We start from the raw sequence: 14,092 nt of genomic DNA on the forward strand, positions 1-14,092 counted from the left end.
AGGACACACTCACAAGCTGGTTAGAAGCCTGGTAGTCAGCCGAGTGACATACAGCCTCCCCTACTACAACCCCATCAAGAGTGAGGTACAACAGGCGGACGTGATTCTACGCAAAGCCTACAAAACCACACTTCACCTTCCTCACAGCACTTCAATCGAAAAGCTCTCAGCCCTAGGACTACACAACACTTTCGATGAATTGAGAGAGGCACAACTAGTCGCCCAAGTGCGCAGACTACAGCAGACCCCACCTGGCAGGGAGCTGCTTAAGAAACTAGGCCGCGCCGATCAAATTCAAGAGATACAGAGGACACAAACAATCCCGGACGAATATCGCCACACACTAAAAGTAACGCCCATATCCAGGAACATGGATCCCAACCTACACAAAGCACGCAGAGAGGCAAGGGCTGAATACCTACAAAAGACATTAGCACCCAGAGAAACGACGGTATACGTGGACGCAGCCACATACACCAGAACAGCAGGGCAGCACAACAGCAACGTGGTAACAACAGTGATTGACTCGACGCTACGCGAGGTTACCAGCGCATCACTACAAGAGTGTACGATAGTCGAGGCTGAGGAAGCGGCCGTTGCTCTAGCGGTAGCGGAGGGCTATCGATCTAAACGGTCTCTAACAATCCTTACAGACTCACAAACAGCATGCCGCAACTATCTTCGCGGCAGAATCGGGCACAGAGCGCTCCGCATACTCCGCTCTGGGGGCCACATAACACGACAACCAAACGAAAAACCAATCAAGCATACTATATACAGTATGGACGCCGGCACACGCGGGAGTAACAGGGAACCAAGAGGCGGACAGGATAGCTCGAGGGTACACTTATTACCGAGCATTCAACGTAGGCGACCTCGAGGGGAACAAACCTGTACCCCAAGATTATTCGGCGATACTAAACTATTACAAGGGCTGCAGAAAGCGGTACCCACCACCACACAACTCCCTTAGCAGAGAGGACTCAGTCGCGTGGAGGCAGATACCAACGGGCTCGTACCCGAACCTACACGTACTCAACAAAATGTATCCCACACAGTACACTGACAAATGCCCTTGGTGCCAAGAACCACCCACGCTGTACCATATAACGTGGGCATGCCAGAGGATAAGCGTGGTGCCCGTTATAAAAAACCCGAGTGCGGAGCAATGGAAGGGAGTGCTCTCCAGCGATCGCCGAGTCGACCAAGAAGGTCTGATTCGGCGAGCACAACTGGCAGCAGCATCCAGCGGAGCCCTGGACTAAGGGCAACCGACCTTTGTCTTAGAAGATGGACGAAGCCATCTGAAAACCGCAGACGACAAGCCAATCTAGAGCTAAATAAAGTTTTTCACTCACTCACTCACTCACTCACTCACTCACTCACTCACTCACTCACTCACATGCATCGGCGAGTCGCCGTTCCTCCAGTCTTTTAGCACGTTTTTTCGTTTCTTCAGCACGTCGTCTACGCTTCGTCTCATTCCAACGTTGCGTTTAGCTTCTTCTCGAGAAGCAGAACTTGAACCGGCCTCTTCTACAGGTACTGTTGTAGAGTCACTCTGGGCAGCTGAGCGACTCCTTCTAGCTGCGTCTTCGTTCCGACGCCTCTCGAGTCGTGCAGCGCGCTCTTCTGTCTCTTGAATGCGTTGTCTCTTCCTGCCGTTGTCACATGGGAAGGGGTATAGGCACCCGAAAGTGCGTGCCCCAAAGTCTCACATAAATCATCAGCCAATCATCATCCGTTCAGCACCTCCAGCAGCCCCCCCCCCCCCCCCCCTCCTCCCAGGGTCAAGTGGGGACTGGGGAAGCGCTTGTGTTCGAGGTGAAGGCCCTACTCGGACAAGGGGACCGACGCGCGATGCCCCCACAGGTGCGGGCAGACGCGAAGACGGCCTGCAGAGCCACCGTGGCATTGAGCCAACGAGGCGGACCTTCATGACCACGCAACAGGTGTCATCAAGGACGACCGTTCCCTGCAATGGAATCATATCGGCACAAAAAGTGTTTCCCGTGACCGAGAAAATCACAGACTGCCGACACCAAATCTGCGAGAACCTCCGCTAGCCAAGGATGCGACGTTACCGCAGCAAGTAGAACCAGCCCTCCTTCCGTACCTTTGCAGTTAATTCATGGAGACCCGGAACCCTGCTACTGTATGCGGCCGCGCAGCGTGCCAGCCATACTTGGTACGCGCACTCCACGAGCAGGAGGACGAACTGGTTAACGGCTGCGCCTGGCAACGGATTCAGGTATCGCACAGTCTAGTACGATATACCCAGAAGTTAGAAGAGGTCAGCTACACGACAGATAAGGGCTTCAGGAAGAAGACACTGCGAAAACATGTGTACAGTGTCCTCTCTACCGCCACAGACCGGACAAGTTGGTCGCAAGCTGGCCCGTGTAAATGCTGGAGCCTAGATGGGAAGGACTCCCCTGATGAAGCGATACATAAAGGACGTTCTGCTTGCTTCCAAAAAGTCCTCCGTGATATACCGCCAGCTGAACCTAGCACTGACAAGATCGTACTGGCGGAGGTGAGGAGAAAGACTTGGAGTGAGAAACCTAACCAATTTCTTGAGGGGAACCGAAACCATATCAATGTCCGCCTCCGCCTTACATATATACGCTCAAGGCAAGTAGCTGCCTGGGCATAAAAGGGCGATGGAGAGCCCGACCGTGCCACGCAATGAGAATACGTGCTCTGGGCCAAGAGGCGGAGTCGAGTACTCAGAAAAAACGAAGTCAGGCTTCGAGTCAGAGACATGTCCGAGTTGAGTGCCATTACATCGTTTTCGCCTGTCTCCTCCCAACCCTGTGCTCTAGTTTCGATGCCTGAGCGCAGCCATCTTAATTTGATGGTGGCGCCCCGTATGAACCAAATTGGGAAAGTCTGCTCCGGCTACTCTTGACGCCATCTTGGGCTGTGCGTACGCTGTTGATGCTGCGGTAGCTGCAGTGTAAAAGGGCTGTTTTGCGACGCTCGTGAAAGCTATTCGACACCTTGGTGCTATTTTGTTTTGTTTGAGCGCGCCAGAAAACTGTATACCATCTGTGTGGCATGGCGACAGCTGTTGGAAACAGCAGTAGCGGCCGGGGTGACTGCAACGGAGTGCGCTCCGCTTCCGCAGGCCGAACTCGTCAGAGTTAACTGTGATATCTGTTGTATTTTTCCCGATACATGTATTTTCAGTTATATTGTATAATTACAATGGTAACTGTGCACTAAAACACACAGCGAATGAGCCATACGGGCAGCTGCCGAACGCGGAATACATATTACAAAAGATGCTTTCCAGTCATCGCCGCATTGATCTAAAGCGATGTGCAACCCATTTCATGCCCTGTATTTTCTCTCAAGTGCATATTTATATTCGATGTTGCGCTGCTTTCATTTCGCATTAAAGACACGGAAACCGCTGCTATCGCGTACCGAGGCTTGGCGAATGCATGCGTGTCTGTGGTGCGCCGCCGTCCGAGTGCTAAAAGCGTATGATCTAGCTGTCCCGCTTCAACAACGCGTACTTTCAAGTTAAACCGCGGTTCAAGAACAGCACATGAAATAAGCAGTGTGTAGAGTACCATCCGACGATGTTGTTATGCAGCCCTGGTGTACGCCGGACGACGCAGCGACAGCGTATCCCCGTTCCGTCGTAGCAGCATCGTTTGCCGGCGTGTTGTTTAGCAGGACAAATTCGCAGCAAAGCAGCGCTTACGAAAGCGGCGCCGCCCGCTGGCGCGGCGGATGATGGCACTCTCGCCGAGCGCTACTCCCTAGTCGAGGCCTAAATTGTTTCCCATCGAGTGCACATCCGAAGGCGCTTTGTTATTGCTCAGCGCTAAAGTGAATGGTCTCTCGTGGAATTCCCTTACTGTCGATCCCATTGTATGAATAAAAGAAATATGTAGATTTTGTCGTGACGCTGGGGCTACGTCGACCCGGCCTTCACTTGGTAGCGTGCAGAGACTCGGGGTTGAAGTAGGATTGAATCTTCGAAGTTGGTGAAATATGTACAAGCAGGTTTAATGGCACTTTGAGAAACTTATTTACAAGAATATTTACACGAAAAAGAAGGGTACATCAGCAAAATGGCAAGCGTTAAGAGTTCATAGCGAGAAGCGACTGGATGAGCCGTTTACCCAGGGCCCAGAGCGACATTTCGTGCTCTGCAGCGTCCTTAAAAACCCCCTATGTCCAGCCCCTCTCTGAAGATGCTGACCAACCAAATCCAGGGCACGCCCCTCAGGTATCGGCATCCAATCGAACACATCACTGCACTGATGGTCTGAAGCACTGACTGGTCCGGCATTCATTCGTTGGGCGTGATCACTTGTTGGCGGGAAAAGCTTGGGAACGGCGAGGAGAGGAGGTACATTTCTATTCTTCAGCAAAGAAACCACAGGCTGGTTCTGGGGGTTTTACTTCTCAGAAACCCGAGTGCACGTGGCGCCGCATAGGGCTCCCAACATGGTCCCTTTTCGACAATTGCAAATCTTTCCTGCATTCCCGGGAAATCACTTAATGGCCGTATGAGTCATGCTCTTCTCTTGTCCTGCACGTCAGCGGACATGTCACTCTGTCGTCTCCTTTGGATAGGAGGCATTCATCACTGGAGGATAGCACTTCTCGACTGGAAGGGTGAACAAAAGAAAGCACTTCCTGCTATTTCCCGCAGGGGGACGTTTCTTTGTGTTTTTCCAGACGTTCTCTTGACAGGGCCAATTTGGCATTTGCAGGTTGTCCACAAAGCAAAACATGCTTACAAAACAGGATTCCTGGAAACAGGCTCACTTAGAGCCAATGGACCATCACCACATATTCACAAAACTTTTCCATGCCCACAGGCGAACAATAGAGCGCGCAAATGCGGATGCTTGGTCGTAACAGCCTCCTCCCCCGCCAGAAGAGACTCGGAGGGCAGCAGCCGCAGCTGCTGCATGAAGAGACGACTTAATGGCCTGCACGTGAACGCTTGAAGCTCGCTGTTGCTTGTCGCGTTGTCTTGATTGTTGTAGGCCAAATTGCTTGAGCTATCTGAAACTCAACCACATGTCGAAGCAAGCACTCGGCTCCCGTCTGAAGAGACCAGGTCAAAAGAAAACTGCCATTGTTGTTCGAGAAAAGCCCACTCTCAAGACGTTCAGGACCCACGTATGCCTCGAAAACCAAACGTGCTGCTTTACATAGTCATCTATATTCAAGCGCACGAAAAAAAAAAAAAAAAAAAAAACCTGATTATCAATTTGGATACATGGTGAGGAACATCTCGGACCGCTTAGAAAGAGCGGCTAAGCGCGTCCGCATTCCCATTTAACTTCCCCTTTTTGTATCTTATTTCAAAATTGTACTGCTGTAAAATCAAGCTCCACCTAAGAAGGCGACTGTTCTTCGATGTCGCAGTTTGCAGCCAAGCCAGGGGACAATGGTCCGTCTCTACGGTGAATTTGGCCCCTCCAAGATAGCACTGCAATTTTTGAATGGCCCATACAATGCAAGCGCATTCCTTCTCTGACGCGCAATAAGCCCTCTCTCTAGAACTCAGTTTTCTGCTCAAGTAGAGCACGGGGTGCTCATTACCGTCGTCATCTCTCTGGCAGAGAACAGCACCTAACCCTCGATCACTGGCATCACACTGGACCGTGAATTCTCGGCCATAGTCTGGAGCTCGCAATACCGGACGGCTAATCAGCACAGCCTTCAGGTTTACGAAGGAGGCTTCCTTTTGTTCGTCCCAGACTACATTTGTCGGTTCTGTCTTGCGGAGAGCGTCGGTCAGAGGGCTAGCCAAAGCTGAATAGTTAGGGATGTAGTGATTGTAGTACCCAGTCAGACCCAGGAATGCTCGAATTTCCGTCTTCGTGCTCGGCCGCGGGTAGTCTGCTACCGCAGAAATCTTAATCTCGCTGGGTTTCCTGAAACCTTGACCTACATTGTGACCCAAGTAGTCCACGGTCGCCCTTGCCAGGCAACATTTCTCGGCCTTTACGGTTAGTCCAGCTTGACGCAAAAGGCTCAGTACAGCTCTTAGATGTACCATATGGTCCGCCCATGAGTCGGAAAAAACCGCAATGTCGTCTAAATAAGGCACCGCGAATGTTTCACACCCCTTTAAAACCCTATCCATGAGTCGGGAAAAACAAAATGGAGCATTTTTGAGCCCGAAACTCATCATTGTTGGCTGGTAGCTGCCCGTCGGAGTGACGAAAGCCGCGTATCTGCTGGCGCGTTCAGTGAGCGGTACTTGCCAGTATCCTCGAGTAAGGTCCAGCGTAGTCACATATGCCGCTCTACTGACCTGTTCTACTCTCTCCTCAATATTCGGAATAGGATACACTTGATCCCTGGTGAGAGAATTTAGCTTTCGGTAGTCTACCACAGGCCTAGGGTCTTTACCTGGAGCTTCTACTAAGATCATAGGCGAAGCATAATCGCTTTCCGAGGGTTTTATTACTCCCAATTCCAGCATGCGAGTTACTTCCCTATCCAGAATTTCTCTTTGCCTTGGAGAAAATCGGTAGCACCTTGATCGCACTGGCACGTCTGAAGTCAGCTCAATATCGTGCTCAGTCAAATCAGTTCTGCCTGGCCTGTCCACGAAGCAGGCCTCAAACTCTGTTATTATCTCGCCCAGATCGGACAGCTGGGATTTCTTTAGTTCTCCTCTCTGCTCCGTCTTTTTGAGAAGCTCCTGAGCGTTGCTTCCTTTTCCGCTGAGGCAAATCAAGTTGTCCCCCATCTCCTCGGGAAGGTTTAACGTTAGATTTACCACGGCTTCCCTCTGCACATAAGGCTTCATAAGATTGCAATGATAAATGCGCACTTCTTTACGCCTACCGGGAATTTTCACTGCGTAGTTAGTGTTAGAAAGCTTTGCAACGACTTCAGCCGGTCCTTCCCACTGTACTTCGAGCTTATTCTGCCTTGAACTTCTCAGCAACATCACCTGGTCCCCGATACAAAACGTCCTTTGACGGGCTGACTTATCATAGTACACCTTGGAACGAGCCTGGGCTGACTTCATGCTGGCCTCAACGAGTTCCTTAGTGTTATGTAAGCGATTCAAGAGGTTCAGAATGAATTCTACTACTGTTGGGTCTTCTCCGCGCCCCTCCCAGGCTTCGCGCACCATTCGCAAAGGTGAGCGCAGTGACCTTCCGTACACCAACTCGGCTGGGCTAAATCCAGTGGATTCGTGCGGCACTGACCGCAAAGCGAAAAGCGCTGCAGGCAGGCAGGTATCCCATTCGCGCTTGTTTTCATAGCACAGTCCCCTCAGGACTCGTTTGAGAACAGAGTGCCATCTTTCTACGCTGTTGCTCTGCGGATGATGGATCGAGCTATGCACTACATTAATGCCGCATCGCTCGAGAAATGAGGTGGTGAGGACACTCGTGAAAACGCTACCCTGATCACTTTGGACCTCGGAAGGGAATCCAACTCGTGCAAACACTGACAGCAGCGAATCCACTACACTCTCGGACGTCACCTCGCGCAGCGGAACAGCCTCTGGAAACTTTGTGGCTGGGCATAACATAGTGAGGATATAACGGTACCCTGACTCGGTCACAGGAAGTGGCCCAACTATATCTATTACTAACCGGTGAAACGGCTCGGTAATGATTGGTACTAACACCATCGGAGCTTTCCACTTATCTTGCGCCTTTCCAACCCGCTGGCACGTGTCGCATGACCGTACAAAATTTTCCGTGTCCTTAAAACATCCAGGCCAATAGTATTCTTGCAACAGCCTCTGCTTTGTTTTCTTTATTCCAAGGTGACATGACCACGAGCTGCCATGGGAAAGTCGCAGTAAGTCTCCGCGGTACTTTTGGGGAACGACTAATTGGTCCCGCTCTACTCCGCGCTTATCCTTGAATAAGCGATACAGCACTCCCTTTCTCATCTCGAAAGAAATATTGTTTGCTGTCTTAGTGGCGCGGTGGCGCTCCCTTATCTCCTGTATATTGGGATCATTGGCTTGCTCTATAGCTAAGTCCTCTCGGGTTCCACTTAAAAGTCTCGTGAGATTACTAGACACTGGCGGCAAGAGGTTACTCTCAAGAACGTCCTCATTCCGCGTCTCATCAAGCTCACTTTCAAGTTGACTTATCTGAGATGCCTCGCTCTCAAAGTTTTCTGACCTGCTATCTTCCGCATTTACCATTGTTTTAACTGCCGTTTCCTCCGCTGTGGATTTTTCTGGAATGAGCAGTGTAGCTAGTTCTCGCGCCTTTGAACGTGTTAAGGCTTGCACAACTCTGTCTCCGAAAAGGATGCCCCTCTTTCGCAGCAGCATGTCCGATTTGTTGGAGAACAAATACGGATAGCACTTAGGAAGCTTTCCTGAAACGGCAGCCTCGGTTGTTAATTCGCCGAAAGGGCCCTCGATGACCACGTTCGCGATCGGCAAGCACACACTCTGTTCCTCAACTACCTGTCGGATCCATGCACACTGTCCTGTATAGTCGGAAGGCGATACATACGCCGGATGGACAACATCCATCGTTGCGGCCGAATCGCGCAGTACCTTGCAAGGCTTCCCGTTGACTACTAGGTCATGCAGGTAGGGTTCTAAAAGCTGCATATTTTCATCGCAGTCCCTGACATACGAGAAAGCAATCTTTTCTTTCCGGCAGTTGACGGCAATGTGACCCTGCTCATTACACCTAAAGCATGTGAGCGGCTTCCTAGCCTCAAGCTTATTCTTTGTGTTCTGCACGTTGGTCACTTCCCCACTTTTCTCACTGCCGTCCTTTCTAGGGAATTTGCCTGAAGAAACCTTCATTTCTTCGTTTCCAACTCTAGCAAAGTGCCTTTCCTGACGGTTTTTCACACTGAACTTGGGATTGCGGGGCCTATCCACTGCTGGGTTGCTGAATTGTCGGCGCGAAGCATACTCCTCAATAAGTTCGGCAGCTTCAGTTGCCGACTTAATTTCGCCTCGGTCCTGTAACCAATTTCTTTCTTTTTCTGGGAGGCAGTTATAAAACTGCTCCAAAAGAATTCGCTCGACTACAGCGTCCCTATCACTGTAGGAATCAGTGCTCTTTAGCCACTCGCCCAAATTAACTCTTAAATTGTACAGGAATTCAGGGTAACTCTCGTCCCTGGACTTAGTAGCATTCCGAAAACGTTGTCTGAACGCCTCGGCGCTAAGCCTATACTTTCTCAGAAGGCAAGCTTTGACCTTCTCGTAGTTGTCCGCGTCCTCCTTGCTTAGCCGCGCGACAACCTCCGCTGCCTCGCAGGGCAGAACCGTCAATAATCTCTGAGACCAAGTGTCTCGCTGGAAGGACAGTTTTTCGCAGGTTCGCTCAAAGTTAGCCAGATACAGACCGATATCCCCTGATATCACATATGGCTGCATGTACTTTGACATCTTGAAATCTGCCTCCTTGTTGAGAAGAGGTACCGCTAGCTGGGGACAATTGCCCGACCTCTTGCTCAACTCTAGTTCTAATTTCCGGAGCTCAATTTCTTGGTCCAGCTTTTTTGCTTCTCTTTCACGCTTCTTTTCCTCTTTTTCCCACTCATTCTGCTGTCTGAGCTGCTCCTTTTTTTGACCGATGAGGTTCCATGCTTCACTGAGCTCCTCATCATCGGTTCCCAAATCTGTGATTGCCTTTATAATCAAAGGTTTTCGTGCCAAACCACTTGTATCAATTCCCAATTCCTCACACAATTGCAACAGTTCCGGTTTCTGCAGCTTTTGTAGGTCCATGATCGCTCCGAGTGTCGGCTACTTCCAAAACAACAGTGCAAACTACCAAACCTAAAGGCGTTTCAACACTTTTTACCAGTTCTAAAATCTAACCCTGTTCTAGAACCTGGTCCACATCAGAAGAAAAGCCAAGCACTCACCCACACATGCGATCGATGTTCCGAGCTGCTCTCTTGTTGGCCGATTGTTGCGCCTGCTTGTTGCTTGAGATGCCACCTCCGATCACCAGATGTGGCTTGTAGATTCAGACCCCACCTCCAGTCATCAGATGTTGTGGCTTGTAGATTCAGATCCCAACGCTGGACACCAGTCGTTGTGCTTGTAGATTCAGATCCCAACGCTGGTCACCAGTTATCAGATGTTGTGGCTTGTAGATTCAGATCCCACCGCTGGACACCAGTTGTCGTGACGCTGGGGCTACGTCGACCCGGCCTTCACTTGGTAGCGTGCAGAGACTCGGGGTTGAAGTAGGATTGAATCTTCGAAGTTGGTGAAGTATGTACAAGCAGGTTTAATGGCACTTTGAGAAACTTATTTACAAGAATATTTACACGAAAAAGAAGGGTACATCAGCAAAATGGCAAGCGTTAAGAGTTCATAGCGAGAAGCGACTGGATGAGCCGTTTACCCAGGGCCCAGAGCGACATTTCGTGCTCTGCAGCGTCCTTAAAAACCCCCTATGTCCAGCCCCTCTCTGAAGATGCTGACCAACCAAATCCAGGGCACGCCCCTCAGGTATCGGCATCCAATCGAACACATCACTGCACTGATGGTCTGAAGCACTGACTGGTCCGGCATTCATTCGTTGGGCGTGATCACTTGTTGGCGGGAAAAGCTTGGGAACGGCGAGGAGAGGAGGTACATTTCTATTCTTCAGCAAAGAAACCACAGGCTGGTTCTGGGGGTTTTACTTCTCAGAAACCCGAGTGCACGTGGCGCCGCATAGGGCTCCCAACATGGTCCCTTTTCGACAATTGCAAATCTTTCCTGCATTCCCGGGAAATCACTTAATGGCCGTATGAGTCATGCTCTTCTCTTGTCCTGCACGTCAGCGGACATGTCACTCTGTCGTCTCCTTTGGATAGGAGGCATTCATCACTGGAGGATAGCACTTCTCGACTGGAAGGGTGAACAAAAGAAAGCACTTCCTGCTATTTCCCGCAGGGGGACGTTTCTTTGTGTTTTTCCAGACGTTCTCTTGACAGGGCCAATTTGGCATTTGCAGGTTGTCCACAAAGCAAAACATGCTTACAAAACAGGATTCCTGGAAACAGGCTCACTTAGAGCCAATGGACCATCACCACATATTCACAAAACTTTTCCATGCCCACAGGCGAACAATAGAGCGCGCAAATGCGGATGCTTGGTCGTAACAATTTCGTTGACGCCTTAGCAGCGAAGCCAACGCTCAGACGATGAGCCGCGCGCCGCAACAGCGGCAGCTGGCTGTGTTGAGAAACTTGTTTGTATTGCAATTATCAATAGCACGGTACTGGTCAGCGATCTGCAAGAAAGGTTCTTCTTGAACCAAGATTTTTGGTTCATGGCCCCTTTTCCCAAGCACTTCACCCCAGAAGAGCCGAGCACCAGGCCGGGGGAAATCTTGTACCCATTGGAAACCGGTAAGTACCCGGCGGCACTGGGGATCGAACCCCATACGTCCCGAATACGAGGCGGATGCTCTCTCTCTCTATATATATATATATTCTATATATATATATATATATATATATATATATATATATATATATATATATATATATATATATATATATATGATGCAGTCGGCTTATTGTTTAAGCAAAGAAAATATTTTAGCACGCTCTTCTGGCCCTGGCGGAAGATAGCCACCGTGGTCGTTGGCGCAAAGAGCTTGCGAAGGCACGGCCGGCGCGGCGTGCGTGTTTGCTACGGCGGAGGAAGTAAAATGTGCATCTTATCCGTGCGTCCGTCGTTGGTACTAAGTCTCTCTGGCTTACACAAAACATTTATAGGTGAATTAAATCGATATAGGTGACTTGGAATAGGAGCAGTTAGGGATAAGGGTAGATGGAGAATACCTCAGTAATCTGCGATCTGCTGATGACATTGCCTTGCTAAGCAACTCGGGGGATGAACTGCAAATAATGATTGATGACCTAGACAGGAAACGTAGAAAGGTAGGCTTGAAAATCAATATGCAGAAGACTAAGGTAATGTTCAACAGCCTCGGGAAGGAACAGCAGTTTACATTAGGTAGCGAAATACTGGAAATAGTGGACGAATATGTCTACTTAGGACAGGTAGTAACCGCAGATCCGGACCATGAAAAGGAAATAACAAGAAGAATAAGATTGGGATGGAGCGCATTTGGCAAGCACTCGCAGATTATGACTAGCAGTTTACCGGTATCGCTCAAGAGGAAAGTATACAACAGTTGCATATTGCCTGTACTCACCTATGGGGCTGAAACGTGGAGGCTAACCAAGAGAGTTCTACTTAAGTTGAGGACAACCCAGAGGGCTATGAAACGAAAAATGGTAGGGGTAACATTAAGAGCTAGAAAGCGTGCAGAGTGGGTCAGAGAAATAACTCAAGTTACCGACATTCTAGTAGAAATTAAGAAGAAGAAATGGACATGGGCAGGACATGTAGTGCGAAGAGAGGATAACCGATGGTCGCTGAGGGTAACAAACTGGATTCCAAGGGAAGGAAAGCGTAGCAGGGGGCGGCAGAAAGTTAGGTGGGCGGATGAGATTAAGAAGTTCGCAGGGGTCAAGTGGATGCAGCTAGCACAGAACCGGGTTAAGTGGAAAAATATGGGAGAGGCCTTCGCCCTGCAGTGGGTATAATCAGGCTGATGATGATGATGATGATGAGCTGGAAAGCGGTGTGGCAGAAACATATCATAGCCGCACTCGGACTACCGTTACATGCTTCCCGCATACGCTCTCGGCAATCATTTTGCGACTTCTTTGATTGATTGTGCAGAACACTACCACACATTGCTGTCCTGTTGACATTACCACTAAAAGGGGCGCGAATAAAGATATGTAAGTGTCTTAAACGACAATATACCGATATGCAAGGCCGTTCTGCTATGCATGAAGCGTGCGAATGCACAGACCACTCGGTACTGGCAACAATGGGCCGGCGCAATGAATCTGGTTAGAGCGTATTTTCCTCCTCTCCTGCTTGCTTTCGGTAAACACCTCCTCTCCCTGTACTACGCACATCTGGCGAAGCGAGCGGTGGCAGCTCCTGCGGTTGCTAGGCGACGGCTCAAGGTCATTCGTGAAGTCGGCCCCGCGACGCAGGTGCGACCACGCTGAAGAGGCGAAGATCTTGGCGTAGTGTTGCTTTCGCAACAAAACAATATATATAATGTAAAGCGTCATGGGAAATTAGCCGTCACGTGGCACGGTAAGCGGTGGGCGGCAGCTCGTTTCGGTTGCGGTTTCGCACGCTCCACTCTGGAGGGATACCTTCACTACGCGATGTCTGCGACCAGCGCAGACGATGGATGGAGCTTTGGACTTTCCGATGCCGTAGGGGCTACCGCCACCACACAGTGCACCCGTGTATTTCGCGACGTATGGCTGGGTCCCCTCAACTACGCCACTGCAATGCTTGCGGGGCTCGGTGCACAAAGACGAAGCTAAAGAAGAGAGGACGAAGCGCTGATCATCGCTTCGCCCTGCCATCCTTCGTGTTCTTATACTTCGTATTTGTGCGATGAGTCCCGCAAGCATGGAATCGAACCAACTAGCCAAACACCAAGTACTGTCATATGAAATGCTGCGTGCCGAGATGCTAGAACTACACGGATATACCGCCGGGGCTGTCGCTCCCTGTTATGCGCACTCCTGGAGAAACGAAACGTTTGCTTTTTAAGGACATGTGCACGTATTGTTCGAGACGAAAATCGTCGGTTTCATTTTGGAAATGGAGACTTCAAATAAATGTCTTTCCATCCATCCATCCATCCATCCGTCCGTCCGTCCGTCCGTCCGTCCGTCCGTCCGTCCGTCCGTCCGTCCGTCCGTCCGTCCATCCATCCATCCATCCATCCATCCATCCATCCATCCATCCATCCGGTAGGCTTTCCACTGGGGCATCCAAAGTCGCTATAGAATACCAAGTATTCTGCTGCTTTTGAGTCTGACAACTATGTTGGCTAACTTCCCAAGATTCATTGCGCGCAAGAGATAGAAGGGAGCGGCGTCAGAGGAGGTTGGCTTGCGGAGATTGCGCGCGCTCTCTCCTTTTTTTTTTTCCTCCATGGGGCAAAGCTCTGCGAACAATGCGACGCGAGCAAGCCAGCTGGCGACACGTCGCTGCAAGAAGCGCGCGCCGTACGTGGGTGCAATATATTCTCACTTCTAGGTTCCA

The 14,092-nt window shown here is 50.2% G+C and overlaps 2 protein-coding genes across 2 annotated transcripts in view; one reads left to right on the forward strand and one right to left on the reverse strand.

Moving 5' to 3' along the window:
• Positions 1-14,092, reverse strand: part of mnd (L-type amino acid transporter minidiscs) — a 96,425-nt gene that overhangs the window by 54,195 nt on the left and 28,138 nt on the right. The gene's annotated exons all lie outside the window — the stretch shown is intronic.
• The window catches only part of LOC146204005 (TOX high mobility group box family member 3-like), a 615,155-nt gene continuing 612,388 nt past the window's right edge, over positions 11,326-14,092 (forward strand). Inside the window, exon 1 of the mRNA XM_084589039.1 lies at positions 11,326-11,343. The gene's annotated coding sequence lies outside the window, so the exon portion shown is untranslated. The remainder of the gene's footprint in view (positions 11,344-14,092) is intronic.

This window comes from Amblyomma maculatum, chromosome 1 (assembly GCF_055883805.1).
Source record: "Amblyomma maculatum isolate TAMU_Amacu chromosome 1, ASM5588380v1, whole genome shotgun sequence".
NCBI lineage: Eukaryota > Metazoa > Arthropoda > Arachnida > Ixodida > Ixodidae > Amblyomma > Amblyomma maculatum.